Source organism: Gopherus flavomarginatus, chromosome 1 (assembly GCF_025201925.1).
Source record: "Gopherus flavomarginatus isolate rGopFla2 chromosome 1, rGopFla2.mat.asm, whole genome shotgun sequence".
Taxonomy (NCBI): domain Eukaryota; kingdom Metazoa; phylum Chordata; order Testudines; family Testudinidae; genus Gopherus; species Gopherus flavomarginatus.
Window position 1 is genome coordinate 379,739,375 of NC_066617.1, and position 16,916 is coordinate 379,756,290.

General features: G+C 51.7%; 1 protein-coding gene across 17 annotated transcripts in view; it reads right to left on the reverse strand.

Annotated features, from left to right (window-relative positions):
• The window catches only part of TRIM3 (tripartite motif containing 3), a 68,026-nt gene that overhangs the window by 33,339 nt on the left and 17,771 nt on the right, over positions 1-16,916 (reverse strand). The gene's annotated exons all lie outside the window — the stretch shown is intronic.

A 16,916-nucleotide genomic window follows, 5' to 3' on the forward strand; every position in this document is an offset into this window, starting at 1 on the left:
GGGATGGACCAGACAGACAGTCAGGCGGGGAGGGGGGAGATCTGGACAGACAAGTGCAGGCCGGGCAGTGGGCTGCTCCCAGAGGTGAGCCGGCCATGAGCCCTGGGAATGGGGTAGGACAGACGGATGGACAGGTGAGCAGGTGTGGGGCAGCGGGGGGAGGGGGGAGACGAGGTAGAGGGAGATAAAGTGAACATCACTGCAGGGGTGTGCGGACGGTCACGCCCTGAGACACCCCAAATGGCAGCTCCCCCCAGGCGGCTTCTCTGCCCCACTCCAGAGTCTCTCTCTCATCGCCCCTGGGCCAGTCCAGCCTGGTCACTCTCCCCGGGCAGGAATCTGGGGGAGCAGACCCAGCATGGTACCCGGGGGGGGCAGGGGGAGCAGACCCAGCACAGCACCCAGGTGAGGGAAGGGGGAGCAGATCTAGCGTGGCACCCGGGGGGGGCAGGGGGAGCAGACCCAGCACAGCACCCAGGTGAGGGAAGGGGGAGCAGACCCAGCGTGGCACCCGGGGGGGGCAGGGGGAGCAGACCCAGCGTGGCACCCGGGGGGGGCAGGGGGAGCAGACCCAGCACAGCACCCAGGTGGGGGAATGGGGAGCAGACCCAGCGCGGCACCCGGGGGAGCAGACCCAGCACAGCACCCAGGTGGGGGCAGGGGTAGCAAACCCAGCGCAGCACCCGGGGGAGCAGACCCAGCACAGCACCCAGGTGGGGGCAGGGGGAGCAGACCCATCACAGCACCTGGGTGGGGCAAGGGAAGTGGAGCCAGCATGGCACCTGGGAGGGGCTCGTAGGTACAACCAGGACCCCTCAGCCAGGTCCCTCTGGGGGGCAAGGAGCTTAGACCCCAGACTGGGGGTTCCCTGCCTCTTCCCACCCAGCCCAAACTGACACTAAAAACCCCTCCAGCCGGGTCTCCCCTCCTTCTCCCTCCCTCCCTTTGTCCAGTTTCCCAGGCAAAGGTGTCAACTCCCCCCACCCCGGCTCAGGTACCGTCCCTCACCTAAAGTCACCCCCTGCTCTCCCCTCCCCCATGCAGACAGCCCCAGTAAAACTAGAAAACATTCCCAGGTCAATCCACCCCGGTCCCTATGGGGGCATTAGCCAGGCTCAGGTTTACTGCCCATCCTCCCCCCCATACCCCCCGCCCATCGCGTGGCATTGCAGCCCCGACTCTGGGTCTGGGGCACTGAGCTAAAGGAGCTGCCCCCAGAGCCCCGGGAGGGAACATCCCACCGGATGCCGGCGCCAAGGGGTGGCCCCCAGAGCCCCGGGAGGGAGCGTCCCACCCGGACGCCGGTGCCAAGGGGTGGCGCCCAGAGCCCCGGAAGGGAACGTCCCACCCGGATGCCGGCGCCAGGGGGCGGCGCCCAGAGAGCCGAGAGGGAACGTCCCACCCAGACCCCAGCGCCAGAGGGCGGAGCCCAGAGCCCCGGGAGGGAACGTCCCACCCAGACGCCGGTGCCAGGGGGTGGCGCCCAGAGCCCCAGGAGGGAACGTCCCACCCGGATGCCGGTGCCAGGGGGCGGCGCCCAGAGCCCCAAGAAGGAACGTCCCACCCGGATGCTGGCACCAGGGAACGTCCCACCCAGACGCCGGCGCCAAGGGACGGCGCCCAGAGCCCTGGGAGGGAACGTCCCACCCGGACGCCGGTGCCAGGGGGCAGCGCCCAGAGCCCCGGGAGGGAACATCCCACCCAGACGCCGGCGCCAGAGGGTGGCGCACAGTGCCCCGGGAGTGAACGTCCCACCTGGATGCCGGTGCCAGGGAGCGGCACCCAGAGCTCCAAGAGGGACGTCTCACCCGGACGCCGGCACTGGAGGACAGCGCCCAGAGCCCCGGGAGGGAATGTCCCACCCGGACGCCGGCGCCAGGGGGCGGCGTCCAGAGCCCCAGGAGGGAACGTCCCACCCGGACGCCGGCGCCAGGGGGCGGTGCCCAGAGGCCCGGGATGGAATTTACCACCCAGACACCAGTGCTAAGGGGTGTTGCTCAGAGCCCCGGGAAGGAATGTACCATCCAGACAAAGAGGATGCTGAATGCTCCAAGGTCAGACCCAGGAATGTGGAAACTGTGGAAGCTTCTTGCCCTGCAGACAGCCTGCTCAGAGAGAGGAGGCTCCCCAGAGTCCTGACTGGCTTTGTGGGGAGCGGTTCCACAGCACTGACCCGGTGTCTCCGTGCCAACTGGTGCCAGCGGTGGGATAAACTGCACCCCGTGGACAGAGCGTCCTGCAGTAAGTGACTGGGGAGCAGTAGAACAGAGGGGGGATTAGCAGGCAGGCTGGAGTCTCTGAGAGGTGCGGTTCCAGGAGGCGGAGGAGCCTATGGCTTAACCCTGAGAGAGTCGACCCTCGAGAAGGGCTGTCACACTGAAGCGGTTCCTCCCAGGAACTGTGGGGAGCTGAGAGAGCACAGGCCTGTGAGTCCGTGGCCACTTGGGAACAGTGTGGAGATGGCCTACAACCATCTCCTTAAGAAGGACATTGTAGAGCTGTGCAGAGAGAGAGGTGCTGGGTTCCTACCTGCAGCTGTTCTCCAACCGGCCTGGACTCAGTAACCTGGCTGTCCACCGGATGAAGACAGGAGCCCACCCCCCCCGGTAAGATGCTCCCTGTTCTGGGTCACTGGGAACATGGCACAGGACCTGGAGAGAGAGGTCAAGGACATGCTGCCTTTAGGGGTGATCCAGCCGTCTGCCAGCCCTTTGGCCTCTTCCATGGTGTTGATCCTCAAGGAGGGCAGGTCAATCTGGTTTTGTGTGGATTACTGGAGGCTTAATGCCATGACCACGCTCAATGCCTACCCCATGCCTAGGCCTGACAAGCTTCAAGACAAGCTGGGGGTGGGGGGCTCATTATCTCACTACTATGGATCTCACCAAGGGGTACTGGCAAGTATCTTTGGATCCGGATGCCCTGCTGAAATCTGCTTTTATCCCCCTTCTGGGCTTATACGAGTTCCTGGTCCTGCCTTTCGGCCTAAAGGGGACACCTGCCACCTGCCAGCGCCTGGTGGACCAGTTACTCAAGGGGATGGATAATTTTGCCCTGGTGCATATTGATGACATCTGTGTCTTCAGCCAGATCTGGGAGGAGCACTGCCAGCAGATGGAGGGGAGTGATTATTCCCCTCTATTCGACACTGGTGAGGCCACACCTGGAGTACTGTGTCCAGTTTTGGTCCCCCCACTATGGAAGGGATGTGGAAACATCGGAGAGTCCAGTGGAGGGCAAAGAAAATGATTAGGGGGCTGGAGCACATAGCTTATGAGGAGAGGCTGAGGGAACTGGGATTGTTTAGTCTGCAGAAGAATGAGGGGGGATTTGATAGCTGCTTTCAACTACCTGAAGGGGGTTCCAAAGAGGATGGATCTAGACTGTTCTCAGTGGTGGTAGATGACAGAACAAGGAGTAATGGTCTCAAGTTGCAGTGGGGGAGGTCTAGGTTGGATATTAGGAAACACTATTTCCCTAGGAAGGGGGTTAAGCACTGGAATGGGTTCCCTAGGGAGGTGGTGGAATCTCCTTCCTTAGAGGTTTTTAAGGCCCGGCTGACACATGGGCAAAGCAGTGTCTTCATATCAACTGCCCAGGCTATTGCAGCCACTTCACATGGAGAGGACATCCTTGCTGGCAGCATGGACACAACACGGAAGGTGGCAGTTACGGGTTGTAAGCTCTCACTTGACTGGCGTAGAGGAGAGCGCCACAGGTCACCTTCAATGGTGGGAGGAATCTCTGTGTTCCATTAATCAGCCACCACCTGCCACAAAGCCGGGCAGCCCTGGACAGTCAGGTGCTGACCCGCCACAGTCTGTTTGCCTCATGGGGTGGGTGGGGCTAGACCAAAAGTTGAAAGGCAGATTGAAAACTTGCACCTGGCAAAAGTAAGAAACCAAGAACTTTCCAGCTTGGCAGCTGGAATGTGACAGACAATGACGACCTACAATACACAAGCAGCATACAGAAGTCAGCTTCGATAGACTGTGAGCTGTACAAACTCAGCGTTGACATTGCAGCACTTCAGAAAACAAGACTTGCAGATGCTGGTTCTGTCAAGAGACCCATTACACCTTCTTTTGGCAAGGTAAAGGCAGTGAAGAAAATCGTCTGCACAGTGTTGGTTTTGCTGTGCAAAACAAGTGGGTAAAGCTCCTAGAAAAACCGATTGGGAAGTCAGAGTGTATCATCTCACTTAAACTTCAGACAAGCATCAGCTCTGTGAACACCATTAGTGCCTATGCACCAGCACTCAAATCTACCCCTCAGGAGGAGACATTTTACAACTCTTTGCATCAAGTCGTCAAAAGAATACCATCCACTGACTGTGACGCTGATTATTAGCAATGTGAAGATTACAGCCATAGAGCAAAACCTAGGAGCAAGCCCCAAATCAATGCTCACTGTAGAACCTAAACAGCTGAACTTCTGGACTCCTCCTAGCTGGTTTGTATTTAAGGTAATTGAAGGATCTTGTGGAACCCCCTGTCCTAATATAACTGTTTTCTTAATACTGATGGTGAGAGCAAATGCCTGACAAGCACTTGAAAAGCGACCCATGAGTTCTTGTAGTAGATCGTCACTGTGGGCTGTGAGGGCAGCATCATCAGCTAATAGAAGTTCCCTGATTAGCATCTTTTTGACTTCGGTCTTTGACTAAAGTTGGAACAGGTTGAAGAGTTTCCCAGCTGATCTTGTGTGGAGATACACTGCATCTTTCATGTCCTTAAACGCACAGTTCAAAAGTACCAGGAAGACGATTCCAAAGAATGTAGGTGCAAGAACACATCCTTGCTTCACGCTGTCATAAACAGATAGTTAAGGGTTAATGTCTCTTTTACCTGTGAAGGGTTAACAAACAGGGAACCAAAAACACCTGACCAGAGGACCAATCAGGAAACAAGATACTTTCAAATCTCGGTGGAGGGAAGCCTTTGTCTGTGGTTTTTGGGTTTTGCTTTGTTCTCTCTGAGTCCTGAAAGGGACTAGATGTGCAACCAGGTTTCTTGCCAATCTCCCTGCTACAGTCTCTTATATATTCAGAATAGTGAGTATTAAGTAGAAAGGCGGTTATAGTCTTTTGATTGTTTTCTGTATTTGCAAATGTGTAAAGTATTTTAAATTTTATTTTGCTGGGGGGGGGCTTCCCTCTAGTGTCTATAAGCTGAAAGACCCTGTAACTTTTACCATCTAAATTACAGAGACAACTTTTACTTTTTTTTTCTTTCTTTTTATTAAAAGTTTTGCTTTTTAAGACCTTTTTGATTTTTTCCCCTTGGTGAGTCTCAAGGGAATTGAGCCTGTACTTAACAGGGAAGGAGAAGGGAGGGGAGAAGGGTGGAATCCCTTTGTTTTAGATTCACGGAGCTTGAATCTGACTATCTCTCCAGGATAGCCCAGGGAGGGAAAGCCTGAGAAGGAGAGAGAAGGGGTTTGAATCACAATGATCTTCCAGGGTAACCCAGGGAGGGAAAGCCTAGGAGAGGCACTGGTGAGGGAAAGAGTTTACTTTCCTTGTGTTAAGATCCAGGGGGTCTGGGTCTTGGGGGTCCCCAGGGAAGGTTTTGGGGGGACCAGAGTGTATCAGGCACTCCAAGTCCTGATTGGTGGCAGCTATCAGACCTAAGCTGGTAATTAAGCTTAGGGAAATTCATGTTGGTACCCCATCTTTGGGACTCTAAGGTTCAGATTGGGGAAATATACCATGACATGTTGGTAGTGGTGTGGATAAAGTAGGCCCAAAAAAGCCAGTAAGATTATTATTTTTCTTTTTTCTCTGCTAGCTGCTTATAAGCAGAGAGAAGGGGGTTTTTTAAACTACAGCCAGAACAATTTTTTTGTCCTTTTCTCCTTTCTGGTTGTGCAGAGAGACTGCCTGAGAGCACACACACATTAAGGTTTAACAAGGGTCTTTTGTTAAACAAAGCAGGCTTAAGTGGTCAGCAACAGACTCCAGCAAAGCACATCTGCAAATGAAAGGGTTTTTTATTTCTTTTTACTTTACTGAGAAAGGCACTGTTGCTAAGCAACCCTAAGAAGGCAACAAATAAGCAGCAGTTCAGGCAGTAAACACCAGAGGGCACCCCAACACAAGAAAGCAGGAACCATGACTTCCAAGGACCTGAAACAGGAACTAGCAAGACTGGATGCAGAGGAACACCTCAGAGACCCCGACCACAAGCGAGACATGGAAAGAAAACAAAAAGAAAGAGAAATAAGAGAGAAAGAGAAGAAAAAATCAAAGAGGATGCCTACAAAAGAGAACAAGAAGCCAAAGACGCGGACCACAAAAGAAAAACAGAGCTCCAAAGGGAGGCACACCAGCAGGCCCTGGAACTAGAACAGGCTAAGCAACAGAACACAGCCAATCCTAACAACACTTTGCCAGTTGTTGTTCCACATCCCAAAAAATTCCCCACCTACAAGGCAAGTGATGACACTGAGGCCTTCTTAGAAAATTTTGAAAGGACCTGTCTTGGGTACAGCATCTCTGAAGACCAGCACATGATAGAGCTGAGGCCACTGCTCAGTGGACCCTTAGCAGAGGTGGCGGCTGAAATGCCTAAGGAGAACATGAACGATTATAAACTTTTTCAAAACAAGGCCAGAATCAGAATGGAGCTAACACCTGAGCATGCCCGTCGGCGGTTCAGAGCCCTAAGGTGGAAACCAGATGTGTCATTCCCCCGACACGCCTACCACATTGCCAAGAATTATGAGGCCTGGATATCAGGAACAAAGGTTAACAATCTGGATGAGCTGCACCTCCTGATACAAACAGAGCAGTTTTTAGATGGTGTTCCTGAGGAAATAGAGAGATACATCCTAGATGGGAAGCCCAAAACGGTAACCGAGGCGGGGGAGATTGGAGCCAAATGGATGGAAGTGACAGAAAAGAAAAAAGCTACTGTCAAGGGGAACGAATACCCCAGGGGGCACACCAACAATAAACCCTACAACCGAGGGCAGCCCAAGAACCCCCTACAACCCAAGGAAAGCCCCAGACTACCTATTATCCCACCTCACCAGTCTCCAGTAACCCACCTCGGCCCAGTGACCAGTCAGCTGGGCGATGCTTTAAGTGTAATGAACTGGGACATATAAAACTCAACTGCCCCAAGAACCCCAACCGAGTGCAATTCATTACACCACCGTCACACCAAAGATCCCCAGGCCCAGATGCCTCTCAAATACCCTCGGAGCAAAGGAAAATTTTGAAAGTGGGTGGAAAGAAGGTTACCACGTGGAGAGACACGGGGGCACAAGTGTCAGCTATCCACCAATCCTTCGTCAACCCCAAATTCATCAACCCAAAGGCCCAAGTGACAATTTACCTCTTCATGTCACAAGCTGTAGACTTGCCTACAGCTGAACTGCCTGTCCAGTACAAAGGCTGGTCAGGAATGTGGACTTTTGCAGTCTATGACAATTATCCTATCCCCATGCTACTGGGGGAAGACTTGGCCAACCAGGTGAAGCGGGACAAGAGAGTGGGAATGGTTACATGTAGCCAAACCAGGCAAGCTTCCAGACCCAACCCATTCCTGTTCCTGAGCCGTCCACAGGGGCCCCGTCTGTGTTAGCAGAGACCTAGACAGAGGTAGTGGACCCAGATCCCCTGCCAACCACTGAAACCACCACAGTGCCTCCAGTCCCAGACCAGGAAATGGAAAAGCAACCAGCAGCAGAACCGTTGCCAGCACTGACGCCAGTGCTTGCAAACCCATCTACAACCCCAACGCCAGAGGGCGCCAGCGAGTCTGAACTGGCAGAAGCAGCAGACAACCAGACCCAAGAGGCTCAGCCAGAGCGTGAAACACCACCTGGTGCACCAGCGGAGAGCAGTTCACCAGCCATGGAAACAACCCCATTACCTACATCACTTCCCGAGGGACCAAGCCCAAGGCCACAGTCTGAGGAGGAACTGGTGTCTCCAACATCCAGGAAACAGTTCCAGGCTGAGCAGGAAGCAGATGACAGCCTTCAGAAAGCTTGGGTGGCGGCACGGAGCACCCCACCGCCTCTCAGCTCTTCTAACCGATCCCGGTTTGTTATAGAACAAGGACTTTTATACAAGGAGACTCTTTCTGGTGGACATCGAAAAGACTGGCATCCAGAAAAACCGTTGGTGGTTCCAACTAAGTACCGGGGGAAACTCTTAAGCTTAGCCCATGATCATCCCAGTGGCCATGCTGGGGTGAACAGAACCAAGGACCGGTTGGGGAAGTCCTTCCACTGGGAGGGGATGGGCAAGGACGTTGCCAAGTATGTCCGGTCTTGTGAGGTATGCCAAAAAGTGGGAAAACCCCAAGACCAGGTCAAGGCCCCTCTCCAGCCACTCCCCATAATTGAGGTCCCATTTCAGCGAGTAGCTGTGGATATTCTGGGTCCTTTCCCAAAAAAGACCCCCAGAGGAAAGCAGTACATACTGACTTTCGTGGACTTCGCTACCCGATGGCCGGAAGTAGTAGCTCTAGGCAACACCAGGGCTAACACTGTGTGCCTGGCCCTAACAGACATTTTTGCCAGGGTAGGTTGGCCCTCCGACATCCTTACAGATTCAGGATCTAATTTCCTGGCAGGAACCATGAAAGAACTGTGGGAAACTCACGGGGTGAATCACTTGGTTGCCACTCCATACCAACATCAAACCAATGGCCTGGTGGAAAGGTTTAATGGAACTTTGGGGGCCATGATACGTAAATTCGTCAACGAATACTCCAATAATTGGGACCTAGTGTTGCAGCAGTTGCTTTTTGCCTACAGGGCTGTACCACATCCCAGTTTAGGGTTTGCACCGTTTGAACTTGTGTATGGCCACAAGGTTAAGGGGCCATTACAGTTGGTGAAGCAGCAATGGGAGGGGTTTACGCCTTCTCCAGGGACTAACATTTTGGACTTTGTAAGCAACCTACAAAACACCCTCCGACACTCTTTAGCCCTTGCTAAAGAAAACCTAAAGGATGCTCAGAAGGAGCAAAAGGCCTGGTATGATAGACATACCAGGGAGCGTTCCTTCAAAGTAGGAGACCAGGTTATGGTCTTGAAGGCGCAACAGGCCCATAAGATGGAAGCATCATGAAAAGGGCCATTCACGGTCCAAGAGCGCCTGGGAGCTGTTAACTACCTCATAGTATTTCCCAATTCCTCCCTAAAGCCCAGAGTTTACCATGTTAATTCTCTGAAGCCCTTTTATTTCAAAGACTTACAGGTTTGCCAGTTTACAGCCCAGGGAGGAGATGACGCTGAGTGGCCTGAAGGTGTATACTACGAAGGAAAAAGTGACGGTGGCGTGGAAGAGGTGAACCTCTCCACAACCCTGGAACGTCTGCAGCGGCAACAGATCAAGGAGCTGTGCACTAGCTTCGTCCCATTGTTCTCAGCCACCCCAGGACGGACTCAATGGGCATACCACTCCATTGACACAGGTAATGCTCACCTAATTAGAACCCCACCCTACCGAGTGTCTCCTCATGCCCAAGCTGCTATAGAACGGGAGATCCAGAACATGCTACAGATGGGTATGATATGCTCATCTACCAGAACATGGGCATCTCCAGTGGTTCTGGTACCCAAACCAGATGGGGAAATACGCTTTTGCGTGGACTACCGTAAGCTAAATGCGGTAACTCGTCCAGACAACTATCCCATGCCACGCACCGATGAGCTATTGGAGAAATTGGGACGTGCCCAGGTCATCTCTACAATAGACTTAACCAAGGGGTACTGGCAAGTACTGCTAGATGAACCTGCCAAGGAAAGGTCAGCCTTCATCACCCAAGCGGGGGTGTATGAATTTAATGTGCTTCCTTTCGGGCTGCGAAATGCACCCACCACCTTCCAGAGGCTGGTAGATGGTCTACTAGCAGGATTGGGAGAATATGCAGTTGCCTACCTCGATGATGTGGCCATTTTTTCTAACTCCTGGCCCGAACACCTAGAACACCTGGAAAAGGTCTCTGAGCACATCAGGCAGGCCGGACTAACTGTTAAGGCCAAAAAGTGTCAAATAGGCCAAAACAGAGTGACTTACCTGAGACACCAGGTGGGTCGAGGAACCATAAACCCCCTACAGGCCAAGGTGGATGCTATCCAAAAGTGGCCTGTCCCAAGGTCAAAGAAACAGGTCCAATCCTTCTTAGGCTTGGCCGGGTACTACAGGCGATTTGTACCACACTACAGCCAAATCGCTGCCCCACTAACAGACCTGACCAGAAAGACCCAGCTGAATGCAGTTAAGTGGACTGATGAGTGTCAGAAGGCCTTTAACCAGCTTAAGGTGGCGCTCATGTCTGACCCTGTGCTAAGGGCCCCAGACTTTGACAAACCATTCCTAGTAACCACAGATGCGTCTGAGCGTGGTGTGGGAGCAGTTTTAGTGCAGGAAGGACCAGATCAAGAATTTCATCCTGTCGTGTTTCTCAGCAAGAAACTGTCTGAGAGGGAAAGTCACTGGTCAGTCAGTGAAAAGAAATGCTACGCCATTGTGTACGCCCTGGAAAAGCTACGCCCATACGTTTGGGGACGGCGGTTCCAGCTACAAACTGACCATGCTGCGCTAAAGTGGCTTCATACTGCCAAGGGAAACAACAAAAAACTTCTTTGATGGAGTTTAGCTCTCCAAGATTTTGATTTTGGAATTCAACACATTTCAGGAGCTTCTAACAAAGTAGCTAATGCACTCTCCCGTGAAAGTTTCCCAAAATCCACTGGTTAAAATTGGTCCTTCAAATGTAGAAAGTCTTGTAGTTTACATACTTAGTAGTATATGTAAAGGTGCATGTGTTGTATTAATCTGTTTATTCTAAAGTTCTAGGAAGAAATCACCGCCAGTGACATTTCCCACTGTCTGCGATTTGGGGGCCGTGTCATAAACAGATAGTTAAGGATCAGAGGGGTAGCCGTGTTAGTCTAGATCTGTAAAAGCAGCAAAGAATCCTGTGGCACCTTATAGACTAACAGACGTTTTGGAGCATGAGCTTTCATGGGTGAATACCCACTTCATCAGATGCATGTAGTGGAAATTTCCAGGGGCAGGTATATATATGCAGGCAAGCTAGAGATAGCGAGGCAAGCCATTCATAGTCTTTGTTCAATCCTGAGCTGATGGTGTCAAATTTGCAGATGAACTGAAGCTCAGCAGTTTCTCTTTGAAGTCTGGTCTTATGGCCGACCTGGAACAACGCTTCCTCAGCTCTCATCCACTCACGCCCCTTCTCTACCTACGCTACACTGATGACATCTTCATCATCTGGACCCATGGGAAGGAGACTCTGGAAAAATTCCACCACGATTTCAACAGCTTCCACCCCACCATCAACCTCAGCCTGGACCAATCTACACGGGAGGTCCACTTTCTTGACACCACGGTGCAAATAAGTGATGGTCACATTAACACCACCCTATATCGACAACCTACCGACTGCTATGCCTACCTTCATGCCTCCAGCTTCCATCCCGGGCACATCACACGATCCATTGTCTACAGCCAAGCACTGAGGTACAACCGCATCTGCTCTAACCCCTCAGACAGAGACCAACACCTACAAAATGTCCACCAAGCATTCTCAAAACTACAATACCCGCACGAGGAAATAAGGAAACAGATCAACAGAGCCAGACGTGTACCCAGAAGCCTCCTACTGCAAGACAAACCCAAGAAAGAAACCAACAGGACTCCACTGGCCATCACATACAGCCCCCAGCTAAAACCCCTTCAACACACCATCAAGGATCTACAACCCATCCTGGACAATGATCCCACACTTTCAAAGGCCTTGGGTGGCAGGCCAGTCCTTGCCCACAGACAACCTGCCAACCTGAAACACATTCTCACCAGTAACTGCACACCGCACCATAACAACTCTAGCTCAGGAACCAATCCATGCAACAAACCTTGATGCCAACTCTGTCCACATATCTACACCAGCCACACCATCACAGGACCTAACCAGATCAGCCACATCATCACTGGTTCATTCACCTCCACCAATGTAATATACGCCATCATATGCCAGCAATGCCCCTCTGCTATGTACATCGGCCAAACTGGACAGACTACGGAAAAGGATAAATGGACACAAATCAGACATTAGGAATGGCAATATACAAAAACCTGTAGGAGAACACTTCAACCTCCCTGGCCACACTATAGCAGACCTTAAGGTGGCCATCCTGCAGCAAAAAAAATTCAGGACCAGACTTCAAAGAGAAACTGCTGAGCTTCAGTTCATCTGCAAATTTGACACTATCAGCTCAGGATTGAACAAAGACTGTGAATGGCTTGCCAACTACAGAACCAGTTTCTCCTCTCTTGGTTTTCACACCTCAACTGCTAGAACAGGGCCTCATCCTCCCTGACTGAACTGACCTCGCTATCTCTAGCTTGCTTGCTAGCATATATATACCTGCCCCTGGAAATTTCCACTACATGCATCTGAGGAAGTGGGTATTCACCCACGAAAGCTCATGCTCCAAAACGTCTGTTAGTCTATAAGGTGCCACAGGATTCTTTGCTGCTTTTACAGATAGTTAAGGGTTAATGTCTCTTTTACCTGTGAAGGGTTAACAAACAGGGAACCAAAAACACCTGACCAGAGGACCAATCAGGAAACAAGATACTTTCAAATCTCGGTGGAGGGAAGCCTTTGTCTGTGGTTTTTGGGTTTTGCTTTGTTCTCTCTGAGTCCTGAAAGGGACTAGATGTGCAACCAGGTTTCTTGCCAATCTCCCTGCTACAGTCTCTTATATATTCAGAATAGTGAGTATTAAGTAGAAAGGCGGTTATAGTCTTTTGATTGTTTTCTGTATTTGCAAATGTGTAGTTTGCTGAAAGTATTTTAAATTGTATTTTGCTGGGGGGGGGGGGCTTCCCTCTAGTGCCTATAAGCTGAAAGACCCTGTAACTTTTACCATCTAAATTACAGAGACAACTTTTACTTTTTTTTTCTTTCTTTATATTAAAAGTTTTGCTTTTTAAAACCTGTTTGATTTTTTCCCCCTTGGTGAGTCTCAAGGGAATTGAGTCTGTACTTAACAGGGAAGGAGAAGGGAGGGGAGAAGGGTGGAATGGATCCCTTTGTTTTAGATTCACGGAGCTTGAATCTGTCTCTCTCTCCAGGATAGCCCAGGGAGGGAAAGCCTGAGAAGGAGAGAGAAGGGGTTTGAATCACAATGATCTTCCAGGGTAACCCAGGGAGGGAAAGCCTAGGAGAGGCACTGGTGAGGGAAAGAGTTTACTTTCCTTGTGTTAAGATCCAGGGGGTCTGGGTCTTGGGGGTCCCCAGGGAAGGTTTTGGGGGGACCAGAGTGTATCAGGCACTCCAAGTCCTGATTGGTGGTAGCTATCAGATCTAAGCTGGTAATTAAGCTTAGGGAAATTCATGCTGGTATCCCATCTTTGGGACTCTAAGGTTCAGATTGGGGAAATATACCATGACACATGCCGCTTTTCGTCCGAAGTGGACTCAGCAAACTGGACAGTTGCTTTCATGTGCGATTTGAGAGGGGCAACCTGGTTGACAGTGGAACCTAGACCTTTCTTCAGGCTGTCATACATGCCTTTGAGGTTTCCCGTTGTGACGAACTCAGAATGTTCTTAATGTTTTCTTTGAATACTGTGTGGGTGCCTGTGACGCAGCAGGGAGAGGGGAGTATTGACCTGGGAAGGTTGCAGGGGAGTTTTACCGGGACTGTCTGCATTGGGGATGGGAGACTTTCCTTGAAGCAAGATACCTGAGCGGGTACATACTGAGCATGTAACATGAGAACCAGGAAGGGGGTTGAAGCCAGGTGACACTTTTGCTCGGGAAACTGGACAAAGGCTGGGGGAGGAGCTGGGGGGAGGCTGGGGGGATGGCTGGAGGGAGTTTCAGTTTGGAGCTGGCTGGGAAAATGGAGGGGAGCCCAGACAGGGCTCTGGCCTCCCTGTGCCCCCCAAGATGGACCTGACTGAGGGGCCCTGTTGTCTGTACCTGTAAGACCTGTCTGGGACCGTGTTCCTGTCGTCTAATAAACCTTCTGTTTTACTGGCTGGCTGAGAGTCCCGGTGAATCGCAGGAAGTGGGGGGTGCAGGGCAATGACTCCCAAACACTCTGTGATAACAGGTGGTAGAGGTGGGATCTACTGCACCCCGCGAATGGCGCTTCCTGCAGTAAGTGACTGGGGAGCAGTAAAATAAAAGCGTATTGACAGGAACCAGGTGTGCTGAAGGCTCAGAGAGGGAGTTTCGGGGGGCCATTAACCCCTGGGAGTGTGTGACCAGCAAGAAGGACTGTGGTAGTAACAGGGTTCTCCTGGGTATTGCAGCAAGTGGTCCCCTGTGGATTGCAGCTCTGGCCTCCCTGGGGCCCCTCAGATGGACCTGACTGAGGGGGTCCTGTTGTCTGTACCTTCAAGACATGCCCTGGACTGTGTTCCTGTCATCTAAATAAACCTTCTGTTTTACTGGCTGGCTGAGAGACCTGGTGAACCGCAGGAAGCCGGGGGTGCAGGGCCTTGACTCCCCCACACTCCGTGACACCTGTGTCTGAGGCTGTCTGTATCTCTTCACGGAGCTTGATCCAGTAATGATTTGCACAGCGTCTGCTTGCTCGCTGTACCTCAGTTTTTGCATGTTGAAGTCTCACTTTGGTACTTTGTTGGTTTCTTGTTGTGTTCCAGATAGGATGTGTTCTTAATGTTGATGAGAGTTAATAGTTCCGCGTCATTTTCTTCAAACCAGTCCTTTTTGATGGTCTCTTTCCCCCAAATGCAGCCTCTCACTGGATGAAGAACTAAATGTTCACATTGGAAAGGCAGCCACCACGTCTAGCAGACTAACTAAAATAGCCTGGAACAACTCAAAGCTGCCCATCAAGACCACAATGCTAGTGTACCAAGCCTGCATCCTCAGCCCTCAAGTATGATGGGGAAACATGGACAATTTATGCTCATCTGGAGGATTATCCCACATACTCAACACCAAATGGCAGAATAAAGTCAGCAAACACAGAGGTTCTTCAAAGGGAAAATTTACCAAGTGCGACTGCCCTTTTCAAGCAAAGACGACTGTGCTTTGGCTGGGCCATCTGAGTAGGTTGGAAGACAGATGCACACCCAAGGACATGCTAGACGGGGAGCTATCAGAGGGAATAAGAACAACAGGACATCCCAAACTTCTCTATGAAGACACATGCAAGCGAGATATGAAGGAATCTGGACTTGATCCTGACCAATGGGAAATCTTGGCAAGTGATCGTAACAAGTGACGCCATCGTCTCCATCCGGGTATCAAAGCCCATGACAGAAACTGGCCCCCCCAAAGCTTGAAGAGAAAAGAGCCTGTAGGACGCAAGCAGCTCCCAAGTTACAGACATTTGCAATAACTGCCAGCGATGACGCAAATCTCTGATTGGACTATTCAGTCACACGAGACATTGCAAACCATCTACATCATAGGCTGTAATTCCCACCGTCTCTCGCAGATGAAAGGATGCCAACTCGGAGCACTGAGGAAGTGCCAGACGCTTGGAAGAAAGTGAATGGGCCAGTTTTTAAAAGGGTAAATGGGATTACCCAGATAATTACGGACCAGTCAGCCTGACATCAATCCAGGGCAAGATAATGGAGCAGCTGATATGGGACTAGATTAATAAAGAACTAAAGGAGGGTGATCTAATTAGAGTAGAACCTCAGAGTTCCACACACCTCCTTTGGAACTGGGAGTACACATCAGGAAGCAGCAGAGACAAGACCCCTGCCAAAAAAGCAAATACAGCACAGTACTGCATTAATTGTAACCTACTAAAAATTAAAGGGAAAACAGCATTCTTGTTCTGCATAGTAAAGTTTCAAAGTTGTGTTTAGTCAATGTTCAGTGTAAACTTTTGAAAGAACCGTAATGTTTTGTTCACTTACAAACAGTTCAGAGTTACGAACAACCTCCATTCCCGAGGTGTTCATAACTCTGAGGTTCTACTGTCATGCCAATCAGTGGAGAACAGCTTGTCACGCTATCTGGATAGCTTTCTCTGATGAGACGACAAGTTTGGCTGATGAAGGGAATACTGTTGCTGTAATATACCAAGGCTCTGTCTACACTAGCACTTTTGTTGGTAACACTCTTGTTGGTCGCATGTGGAGAAGACCCTTTCCCTGGTTGGTGCTCAGCCAGCCGCCTGCTGGGTTCTCCTTCAGCAACAGCGACTGGGGTCCCAGACTCTGATCTTATGAGAGCAAGGCTGGGAGCTGGAGCGGGGCTTGCATGGCTTTGTCTCAGATTCATCCATTGCCACTTGCTCCGTTGTCTTGGCACCTTGATGGTCTCAGCTCCTCTCTCGACGCCTGCAGGAGCCAGGAGAGACAGGGGCTCCCTCCCCCACCTCAGGAAGCGGCATTTCAAGATCATGGTTGGATAATTTGCAATGTGGAATTAGAAGGGGGCGAAACGTAGACCCTTCAGTCAAAGGGCTGCGGTTTCCTGGGGTTCATGTCGGTCGGGGACCTGGTCTTCCCTTGGCACCCCGAGACCAGCGACCCCAGAGTCAGATGCACGTGGAAATGTTCTAATCCCTCGGGCTGGACTTGGTAGCACTCTTCCACCCGCTTCCAAGTGGGGGGGTGAGGCCGGGTGGCCACAGGCCCTTGGCTGGCTTCAGCAAGCCCTCCTCAACTGGGAGGGCACAGAGGGGCTGATGTACAGCCCCCCGGGGGGAGGCAAGAGGGCGCTGCCTGGGGAGAGGGAAATGGGTTACCCCCAAAGGGGAGAGGGGGGCTGGCATACGTGTGGCTGGGATGACTCCAGCAGGGACCTGCCCATGGGGGACGGGCGGGGGAGCACCCTGCCCCTGGCCTCACCAGCCCCTGGGACACCAGAGCCCAGAGCTAGGGCTGGGTTAGGACTAAGCGCTCCAGAAGTCATTCCCTCCCC